The sequence below is a fragment of the Priapulus caudatus genome, unplaced genomic scaffold (assembly GCF_000485595.1).
Source record: "Priapulus caudatus unplaced genomic scaffold, Priapulus_caudatus-5.0.1 Scaffold827, whole genome shotgun sequence".
Classification (NCBI taxonomy): Eukaryota; Metazoa; Priapulida; class Priapulimorpha; order Priapulimorphida; family Priapulidae; genus Priapulus; species Priapulus caudatus.
Genome location: NW_014577888.1, coordinates 26,130 through 36,747, shown reverse-complemented (window position 1 = coordinate 36,747; position 10,618 = coordinate 26,130). Strand labels below are relative to the sequence as shown.

Genomic DNA, 10,618 nt, shown 5'->3' with positions numbered 1-10,618 from the left:
ATCACCAGCATCTCTAATATCCTACATCCTAGCATCCCCAGCATCACTCAGCATCACCAGCATCTCTAATATCCTACATCCTAGCATCCCCAGCATCACCAGCATCTCTAATATCCTACATCCTAGCATCCCAGCATCACCAGCATCTCTAACTATCTAACCATCTTAGCATCTCCAGCATCCCCCAGGCATCCCCAGCACCCAGCAGTCATCTCCCAGCATCCTCCATCGTTCTCCGGCCATCCTATCTTTTCCTCATTCCCATCATCATCCTCTTCCCATCTCATCCCCATCCTCATCTCATCCTCATCATCATCCTCATCCTCATTCTTCATCCCTTTTCCTCATCCTCATCCCCATCCTCACCGCATCTCATGCATCATCCTCTCCCCATTCCTCATCCTCATCCTCATCCCATCTCATCCTCATCTCATCTTCTTCCTCATCCCCATCGCTATCCTCATCCTCATCCCCATCCTCATCTCTGTCTCGATCGCATCTCTCACGGCAGGAGCTGTCATGTTTACATCCACAGTCTGGTCGTCATCGTAGACCGCGGCCGCTCGTCTGCCTACTCTCGCTCGCCTGCTGAGCGGCAGCAGCTGTGCGCATCGCGCGGGGGCGAGATGAACATTAATGCGATAATCATTCACGCTGCGCCTACGATGACCAGACGTTGCGACCAACTTTCATGCGGTCTCTATCACTCACGACCCCGAGCGGTGGATTGCTGCCAAGAGTCCGATAATAGAATAAGATCTTCTATTACTTGATTCTTGATTGCCTCCAAATCTTAAATCTGATGATTGCTCAGATTGGCGCTTCCCTCGTATACGTGTTTTACCCTGTTACCTTGTTACCGCAAACGCGCATAAAATTTCCAATTAAAAAAAACGAAACCCTGATTTTGATTTGACGAATCGGATCGGCGCATTTAAGTATCGGACTTTCTTTAACGATTATGGTCAGATAAACGCCAGTGATTCTGGCCCTCACACATCACACCAAGAGCGATTAAGCTCTTAATGCACACAATCACCAACTATGTCTGTCTATATGTTGCAGAATGTTTAGACATGTGTGAGAATGGGTACAGAACTGTGATTGAAGTGTTAGCACATATTAGTTTGCTACTGTAATGCTGTCATAATAAATGAATGTGCTGGAATGTGTTAGAATGTAACATTACTGTTGCTATAAAAATGTATTAGAATGTTACAGGACTATGTGCTATTAATGTAACGACTGTGCTATAATGTATTATAATGTTACAGACTGCTGCCTATAATGTATTAGAATCTGCTAGAATATTGTGTTAGGCGATAATGTGTTCTAAACGTTCTAGTATCACATTCGCACTGCAGTGTCTGTCTTGTCGTGTACATCCCACCTACAGCCTCATCTTGCTACTGATTACCTATAAGAACATGAAGCTACGGAGCATCGCTGTTGCCAGCTTCGCCTGATCATTGCTGATGTCTGCCGCTAGATTATACACAGATGTCAGCGCAGCCTAGTATAGGCCTATAAATTACTGAGGCCAGCATCGGCCGCAGACGAAACGATAGTATGTGATTTCATGGGAGTGAGAGACGGCTGCCTTGCTGCCTATGCATAATGATGGATTGTGGTGGTTGCGGTGCGTCACGGGCTAGTGGTGCTGTAGGTGTTGCTGTTGCTGGTTTGAGTCGCTGCTGGCTGTTGCCTAGCTACTGCTGCTGGTGCTGGTGCTGTTGGTGCTGCTCCTGCTGTGCTGTTGTTGTTGTTGTTGTTGTTTTTTGTTATTACTTACTCTCTCTCTCTTGCTCTCTCTTTCTCTCTCCCTCTCTTTTTATTCTCTCCTCTCTCTCTCTCTCGCCCTCTCTCTTAGCAACAGTCTTAAATACAGCCCGGCCCGGCCCGGCCGAGCACCTGCATACGAGTATGTAACAGGATTAGCTGCTAGGTCTAGCGTGTAGCAGCAGCAGCAGCAGCATCATCGGCCGGCAGTGTTATATGGCGGGCTCATAAACGAAAAACTATGGCGGACGCTTCGTTGAGTCCTTTACCGTTACCAAGTGTCCCACCGTACGGTCGGGGCTGGTAGTGAAGATTGAGGCACAAGCATGGGGAGTAGCCAGGACACATGCTGAGGCGTATATGGGGAGGAACAGGGCACATGGTGGAGCAAGCATGGGGGTAGCCAGGATACATGCTGAGGCATGTACGGGGAGGGCACATAGTGAAACAGGTATAGGGGGAGGATAGGGCACATGGTGGAGTAGTATGGGGGAGGGATAGGGCACATGGTGGAGTTAGGTAATAGGAGGGCTAGGGCACATGGTGGAGTAGGTTATGGGGAGGGATAGGGCACCCATGGCTGCGAGTAGGTCATGGGGGAGGGATAGGGCACATGGTTGGGGAGTAGTATGGGGGAGGGATAGGGCCACATGGGGGAGGAGGTATGGCGGGAGCATAGGGCACATGGTGGAGTAGGTTATGGGGAGGGAAGGAATAGGGCCACATGGTGCGAGTCAGGTATGGGAGGATGAGGGCACGTATGGTGGAGTAGGTATGGGGAGGGATAGGGCACATGGTGCAGTACGGTAGGGGAGGGATACGCACATGGTGAGTAGGTATGGGGGAGAATACGCACAGCGTGGAGTAAGGTATGGGGGAGGGATAGGGCACATGCGTGGCAGTTAGGTATGGGGGAGGGATTAGGGCCACATGCGTAGAGTAGTAATGGGGGAGGGATAGCGGCAGCATGGTGGAGTAGGTATGGGGAGGGCATAGGCGCACATGGTGCGAGATAGGTATGGCGGGAGGTGATAGGGCACATGGTGGACCAGTAGGTATGGGGAGGGAAGGCGCACATGGCTGGAAGTAGGTATGGGGGAGGATAGGGCACATGGTGAAGTAAGGTATGGGGAGGATAGGGCACATGGTGGAGTAGGTATGGGGGAGCGATAGGGCACATGGTGGAAGTAGGTATGGGCGGAGGGCATAGGCGCACATGGCTGGAGTAGGTATTGGGGAGGGATTAAGCGGCACATGGTGGATAAATATGGAGGAGGAAGTAGCGTAGGGCACATGGTGAGTAGGTATGGGCGGAGGGATAGGGCACATGGCTGGGGCATGTATGAAGGGATGGATAGGCGCCACACTCCTCTCCACTCCCCTCCTCCCTCCTCTTCCTCCTCCTCCTCCTCCTCCTCCTCCTCTTCATCCCTTCTCCATATGAATCATCATGCATCGTCGTCGTCGTTGTCGGTCGTCGTCGTGCGTCGTCGCGGATGTCGTCGTTGGAAACTCCACACAGTTGTGGCAAAACGCATTATGCAAAACATCAATTAAAATGCTGAGACAACGATAGTGAGACGATATGTTATATAATTTGCTTGTACTTCACCTTGAGACGACGCCAGCTGGCTCCGTGGTCCGGTCACGTGATCGGTTCACGTGGTCCGTCACGTGCGGCCGTCACGTGGCTGTCACGTGCGTCGTCACGTGGTTCAACAGGGACGATTAAGACCCCGCTGCGACGCTTGAAGCCATATCCAACGCTTTCGCAGACCACGGTTGACACGCAATATAAAACGTTTTGACGCCTTGGTATATGAATGCGCCGTTGTATACGCAACGCGTAGCGTCAATTACCTCATAGGCCGCTGACACTGCCGGCGTGTAGGCTATCTTGTGGCTAGAGTGGTAGAAGAGAAGCTGTTCGCAAGTATGTGCGATGTTAGAACCCACCGTTAGGAACACAATATAAAACGTTTCGTACGCCTGCATTATGAAGTACGGTTGCTAGATGAACAGCGTTAGCCGTCAACACGCAAATGACGCTGCGCGTATAAGCTATCTTGTGCTAGAGTGCGCTAGAGAGAACTGCACCGGGTGTTCGCACGTATGGCGATGTTAAACCAACCCCGTTAGGACACAATATAAAACGTTGGAATGAATGGGTCTGTATATGAACACGTAAGCTTCTAACACGCATTATAGGACGCTGGCGCGTTTTTTTACGTTCGGTATAGCTATGTTCGTGTTGTTGGCTAGCTGTGAGAGCTGTCTGTGAGTGGGTGTGGTAGCTGACAGAGAGAGAAAAGCTGTTGTGAGTATGGCGATGTTTGTTTTGTAGTCTTAGAACTTTACCGCCGCGATTGCATGCACACGTCGCTGCCCCCTGCGGTGAGGAGACGAATAGACGAGGGCGATCCATGCAGCAGCTGACACCGCTAACTAGTTTGTACCCGCGTCCGCTCATCCGCTGCTGCTGCCCTGCCTGCTGCTGGTGGGTGGTGCTGCTGCCTGCTGGTGGGCCTGCTGCTGTTCGGTGGTTGTTGGTGTGGTGTCGCGTTAGTCCTGCTGCTGTTGGTGACTGCTGGGCTGCTTCTGCCTCTGCTGCCTGCTGCTGCTGGTGGGTGGTGGGTTGGTGCTGCTGCTGCTGCTGCTGTTGCTGCTGCGTGGTGCATGTGTGCTGCTGCCTGCTGCCTGGTGGTGGTGCTGCTTCTAGTGCTGCTGGTGGTGGTGGCTGGTGCTGCCTACTGGCTGCTGCTGCTGCTGCTGCCCTTACTGCGTGGTGCGCTGCTGCTGCTACTGCTGTGCTGCTGGTGTGGTGCCTGCTGCCTGCAATGGTGGTGTCGTGGTGGTGCTCGGTGCGTGGTTGTTGCGTGCTGCCCTGCTGCTGCTGCTGTGGCTGCTTGCTGCCTGCCTGTGGGGTGGTGGTGCCTGCTGCCTGCTGTTTACTGCTCCTCTTGCTGCGCCCTGCTGCTGCTGGCGACATACCTAAGACACTGCCTGCATGTGCGGCGGCGTCACAGATGGTGAATTTTAGGTTAGTGATTCGGGGGCAGCTACGAGAGAGTGTCGGGTTTCCTGCACGGCAGGCTGTCCTGCGCCTATCCTTCTTCAACCCGAGATTCAAACATGTTCTGCTAGCCTCTATTGACAAATACGGACATATGCATATACGCTGCTCTTATATGACACATATTTGTCATAGGAAGCATTCTTCTATGACAAATAATATTGTGTGAGTGTTGTGCGCATCATTAGAGTTTAGCGAGCGCTATTATGAAATGCAAGCAGTGAATTTCAGCTGTAAAGCAGAACGAAGTTGACTCTCCAATATTTGTCATAGGAAAGATCTTCCTTATGACAAATAGTGTCATAGCGAGAGTCTATATACGTATGTCTATTTGCTCATAGCATGCTAGCAGAACATGTTTGAAACATGGCTACGTCGTTGATGGCGTGAGCGTGAAGTCTTGCCTCCCAACACATTTTCCCTCTCGCCTTCCACGCTCTTCTCTACCCCTACCTTTCCCCCTACTCTATCTCTCCTCTCACTACTCCCATATCTCCTCCTCCTTCATCCGCCCACCTCTCTCCTCTCGCTACATCTCTTCTTTCCTTCCATTCCTCCCCTTTTCCTTCACCCCTCCCTATGTCTTCCCAATCTTTCTCCCTCCTCTTCCATCCCCTCTGCACTCCCTATCTCATCTATCTATCTATCTATCTATCTATGCTATTCTATCTATCTTATGTCTATACTCATCTTATCTATCTATCTATCTATCTATCTATCTATCTATCTATCTTCTATCTATCTATCTATCTATCTAATTATCTATCTATCTATCTAATCTATGCTATCTATCTATTATCTATCTTATCTATCTATCTATCTATCTATCTATCTATACTATCTACCTATCTATCGATCTATCGATCTATATTTCTCTCTCTCTCATCTCTCTCTCTCTCTCTATAGATATAATATTTTTTTTATCTATCTATTTATCTATCTGATCTATCTATCCTATCTATCGTAATCTATCTTATCTATTCTATCTATCTTATTTATCTATCTATCTGTCTATCGTATCTATCTATCGATCTATCGCATCGATCTATATATATATATATATATATATATCTAATATATATATATATAATCTCTTTTCTATCTATCTATTCTACCTATCATCTATCTATCTATCTACTTACTATCAAACGTATCTATCTATCCATTCATCGCATCCGATATTTTCATCTCTCCCTTGCGTGACGCATATCTAGCAGGTGCGCTGGCGCTATGGTGTGTGCGCACGCGTGCGAGGGGGGGCAACGCGAAGAACGATGATAAAAAGTATATAAAGTGGATATCGTGATAAAAAAATCAACATTATATTGCGCACCGCCCTCCCAGTGACGCATCGCGGCCTGTACGGGAAGACCCACCGACTGTAACCCGTACAGCCAGAAAAACAATGCCGTACACGCGACTAATCAGGGCGGATCTAGGTGGGATTTCAGGAGACGGGGGGGGGGTTTGATAGTGCAGTGAAGCGCGTCCGAAGGCAGGCCGCGTGCCTAGGGTGGTCCGGGGCATGCCCTCCGCCAACTCTGGAAAAGTCAGCAGTTGTGTGGGTCACAGGAGAAATCCCAAGTTTCTATTAGCCTGCAGACTGACTTTTTTATTTTTGCCACCATGTTCACTAGCTATCATAACATTAGTCAATGGCCTGAACGGGTGATTTTGGCAATCCTCCCAACCCCCTCTAAAGCCGCCTTACTCTCTCTCTCTCTCTCGTCTCTCTCTCTCGCTCTTCTCTCTCTCCCTCTCTCTCTCTCTCTATATAGTATATATTTAGACGACAGAATAGATAGACGGTTTCCAAACCTATCGTAATCAGTTCGAGCTTGGTTTGAACTCGACTTGATTCGGCCTCTTTCTTCGTGCTCCGCTTTTCGCCATGCGTAAACTCTATAATCTTTCATAAAAGTTATCAGGGGTCAGATTGGCATTCCCTTTTGTACTAAATCAATCCTCTTCGTAGCACTCGATTCATCTTTAGAGTGATATTCTGCAAAGATCTCTGTAAGTTTAGTTTCTTCATTTCTCGTCATTCCGTATTGGAATTCTTTTCCTTCCATATTTGATTTAAACTGAAAATTTGAAGCTTTTCTATTGCGATCGCATGCTTGGTCTGTCTATTTAATCCCCCTTGCACTTTGCAAGACTAAATTCTGTAGAGCTTATAAGGTTATACACGCATTGGTATCGCACCCCGGGTGTTCAAAAACGTAGCGCACTGAACTTAACGTCGTGTGCCGATTAGTGAGAGAACACAGGTTGTCTGCCAAAGATGGGCTTCGCTTGACGCTCTACCGGTAATGGGATGCTCGCTTATCCTACTTTGATGACCATGCGTAACGATGCATCAAAAACCCGTCTTACAACTAGCCTAGGGTGGTGAGTTTTGGTCGGTACTCTATGGTATGCTGCGAGAGACTTACACGGTGACTGCATTGCACCAGGAATCCCATCAACAGCCGTCACGAGTAGCGTGCTCACTGCTGCGACAGCGGTCGTTCTCAAAGAAAACTTGGGTTGTAATAGTCACGAATTAACAGCAGAGCGCTGGTCGATCTACAAGGTTAAGCCAGAGTACAAGTCACACATCTAACTAAAATTCTTAAACCGCGCAGACTAGAAGTGTATTATGAAACGCAACGATGATAGCCTAAGTTTTTTTATCTCAGTTACGTCGAATCTTAGTTCCACTGTTAATCTATGACTTTTCATGATCATGCATTACAGGTTGCCATCGAAGTCGTCATACACCGGAACGAATTATGAGGCAATATGAATATTCACCAAAACAAAATGTTCACGGGTGGGACAATACTTCGCGTAGGCATCAATATTTATATCGCGCGCACGATAAATTCTCGCCTGCAAACGCATCTGTAAAGCATGGTTCAATAAAGAAATAATTACGATGTTGGGAGCAGCGAGACTACGTAGCCCATGCATATATAAGAAAGGCGGGGGAAACGCTCTATTACACTCAGAGTGGTGCAGCAGCGTAGGCCTTGCTAGATTTCAGTACCATCGCAATGCGGCATGTCATATATGAAATTAAGCGAGGGTACGGTATTAAAAAGATTCAAATAATAACGCACATTCATTGAATCCTCTAGGACCGAAGTAGTGTGTGTGGGGCTGTGTTGTGTGTGGTGTGTGTGTGGGATGTGTGTGTGTAATGTCCGTGCGTTGCGTACCGTGCGTGCGCGCGTGTCTATGTGTGCCACTGTGTGTGGGGGGGGGGGGGGGGTTGTGTGCGCGTATACGTCACGTCCGTGCCGTCTGTCGTGTGTATGGTGTGGGGTCGGGGGCGCGTGTGTGCTGCATGGTAGGTGGTGCTCGTGGGGGCGGGGCTTTGTGTGCGCGTGCAGTTGCGGTGCGTGATGTGTATGTGTACGGTGTGGGGGTGCGCTTGCTTGGTGCGTTTGCGTGGGTGTATGTGTGTGGGCGGGGGGGTGCGCTTGCGGGCGTGCGTTGTGTGTATGTGTGTGTGGCTGTGTTGTGTGTGGGCGTGCGTGCGTGCCTGTTGAAACGCGCGTGTGTGCTGTTGTGGGGGGGGTGCGCCTGCGATGGCGGCGTGCGTGTGTGCGCGTGTGCTGGTGTTTATCTAAATCCTACCAATCACGATGCTGTCACGGCGTAGAAATTGAGCGAACTGTATCTTAGTTGTGTACATATCGAATTTCTGTTGAGGTTAATTTCTGTTAATTCCTCTACTCTTCTGACTTTTTTTTCAGGTGACGACACTTGTTCTGCTCGCTCTCATTGTACCAGTGCGGTCAATGGACCCCAGTACGACCACGAGATCGCCGGGAATCAAGAGCAGAATCTTAGACCACGCGTGCGACGGGGCGTGCAACTTCATAGCAAGACACTGTAATTACTGTGGCGTGGATGGCATTCATGGCGCTAATGACGGGAAGACGGGAGGCATAGTGAGACATGTTGTAGTGGTCGCCTGCTCGGCGGTGTGTGACTTTACAGAGAGGAAATGTCACTGCCACGATGGCGAGCCTCATGGAAATTGAAATCCGCAATGTCATATAGGCTATATAATTCATATATATATATATATATATATATATATATATGTGTGTGTGTGTGTGTGTGTGTGTGTGTGTGTGTGTGTGTGTGTGTGTATACACACAAAGAAAAATTTTACATGTGGTATATATTAAATTCAATTAAATTCCATTAAATTCAATGCATTATTTTTATATATAAAAATATGGTGGTGATGGTTGTGATGGTGGTGATGCTAGCGGCGGTAAATGGTTGTGATGGTGGTGATGCTAGCGGCGGTAAATGGTTGCCGGCAATAGTGATAATATGGGCCGCGACTGCAAATTATGGCGATATTTACTCGTAATAACTGACGACATAATTAGACAACACAGACTATTTAGCTCACTCTTATTGTCACTCTACCTGTACTATGAGCTGTTACTCAATGGGATTGTATTTGTCCGATAACACAGGTATTATATACATATTACAGTATGTTTGGAGGGCGGTGACAGCTAGGTGAATAAACGCCGGCCCAGCCCGGAGAGTTACGGACTCTGTTCGTTGACTGTTATATATCAGTGCTGTGTCAATGTTGAACCACATAATCCACACATCCATCATGTTGATGTAGATATATCGAACCCGACGGTTTTATATAAGAAACTATGATGTCATAACTCTTTGCGTCTGCAAACAGTCACTACAGCATGACAACGTCTGATTGCTCCAGTCATTACACGTCACGCATATATGACGTCATCATTCTAATGGTCAGACGACTCAAGCAATGTGACAGCATCTATAAGGCCGGGAATGTCTAAAAGCAGTATAGCTGCATGCTTGGTCCCGTCTCTCTATCTACTTATAACTTATTCACTATAGTGCTTTGAGTGAAGGCGTGCCGAAGGCAGGCGGTGCTAGGGTGGTCCGGGAGGCATGCCCTCCTCCAACCTGGAAAATTCAGGCAGTTGTGTGGTCACAGGGGAAATCCCAAGTTTCTATCAGCCTGCAGAATAACTTTTTAAATTTTTTTGGCCCACTAGTAGCATAACATTAGTCAGTGGCTAAACGGGGGGGGGGGGTTGCAAACTTGCAACCCCAACCCCGCTCTAGATCCGCAACTGCCAATCTTCGTAGTATCAAGAGCTAATAAATATCTTTTATTAGCTCTTGGTAATATATATTATAGATCTTTGTAGTAATTAACGCAATATTAAATGTAACGCGCAATTAACCAGCGTACGTGTGGAGGGGATTGGTGGATGGTGACGTCACGCAGCACGTAGATCACGTGGTCGATGACTCATGCCTAACAGCTGCAGGGGCTGTCAGCACAGATCAGTTCCACTGGAGGCCTACTACTACCCACAGCGAGTGCAGGACAAATCTAGGTTATATTAGCCGACGCGAGAGCAAGCAATGGGCCGATATGAGACATATATATATAGCAGCAATCGGTAAGTGCATATATATATATATCAAGAGTCCATAATAGAGATATATCTCTATACATATGATATATATATATTATATATATCGGTAAGTGCATATATATATATATCAAGAGTCCATAATAGAGATATATCTCTATTTATATGATATATATATATTATGATTTTATTCATTATGAGATTTATATGGATTATTTAATTGAACACAATGTGCCTTTGAGGGCTTCAAGAAAATGTTTCCAGACTCACAAATAGCCAAAAAGTATGGTTGCAAACATACAAAAACACGTGAAATTGTGAG

The 10,618-nt window shown here is 47.6% G+C and overlaps 1 protein-coding gene across 1 annotated transcript in view; it reads left to right on the top strand.

The window, feature by feature from the left end:
• LOC106813797 (serine/threonine-protein phosphatase 6 regulatory ankyrin repeat subunit A-like) overlaps positions 1 to 10,618 on the top strand; it is a 34,041-nt gene that overhangs the window by 14,344 nt on the left and 9,079 nt on the right. The gene's annotated exons all lie outside the window — the stretch shown is intronic.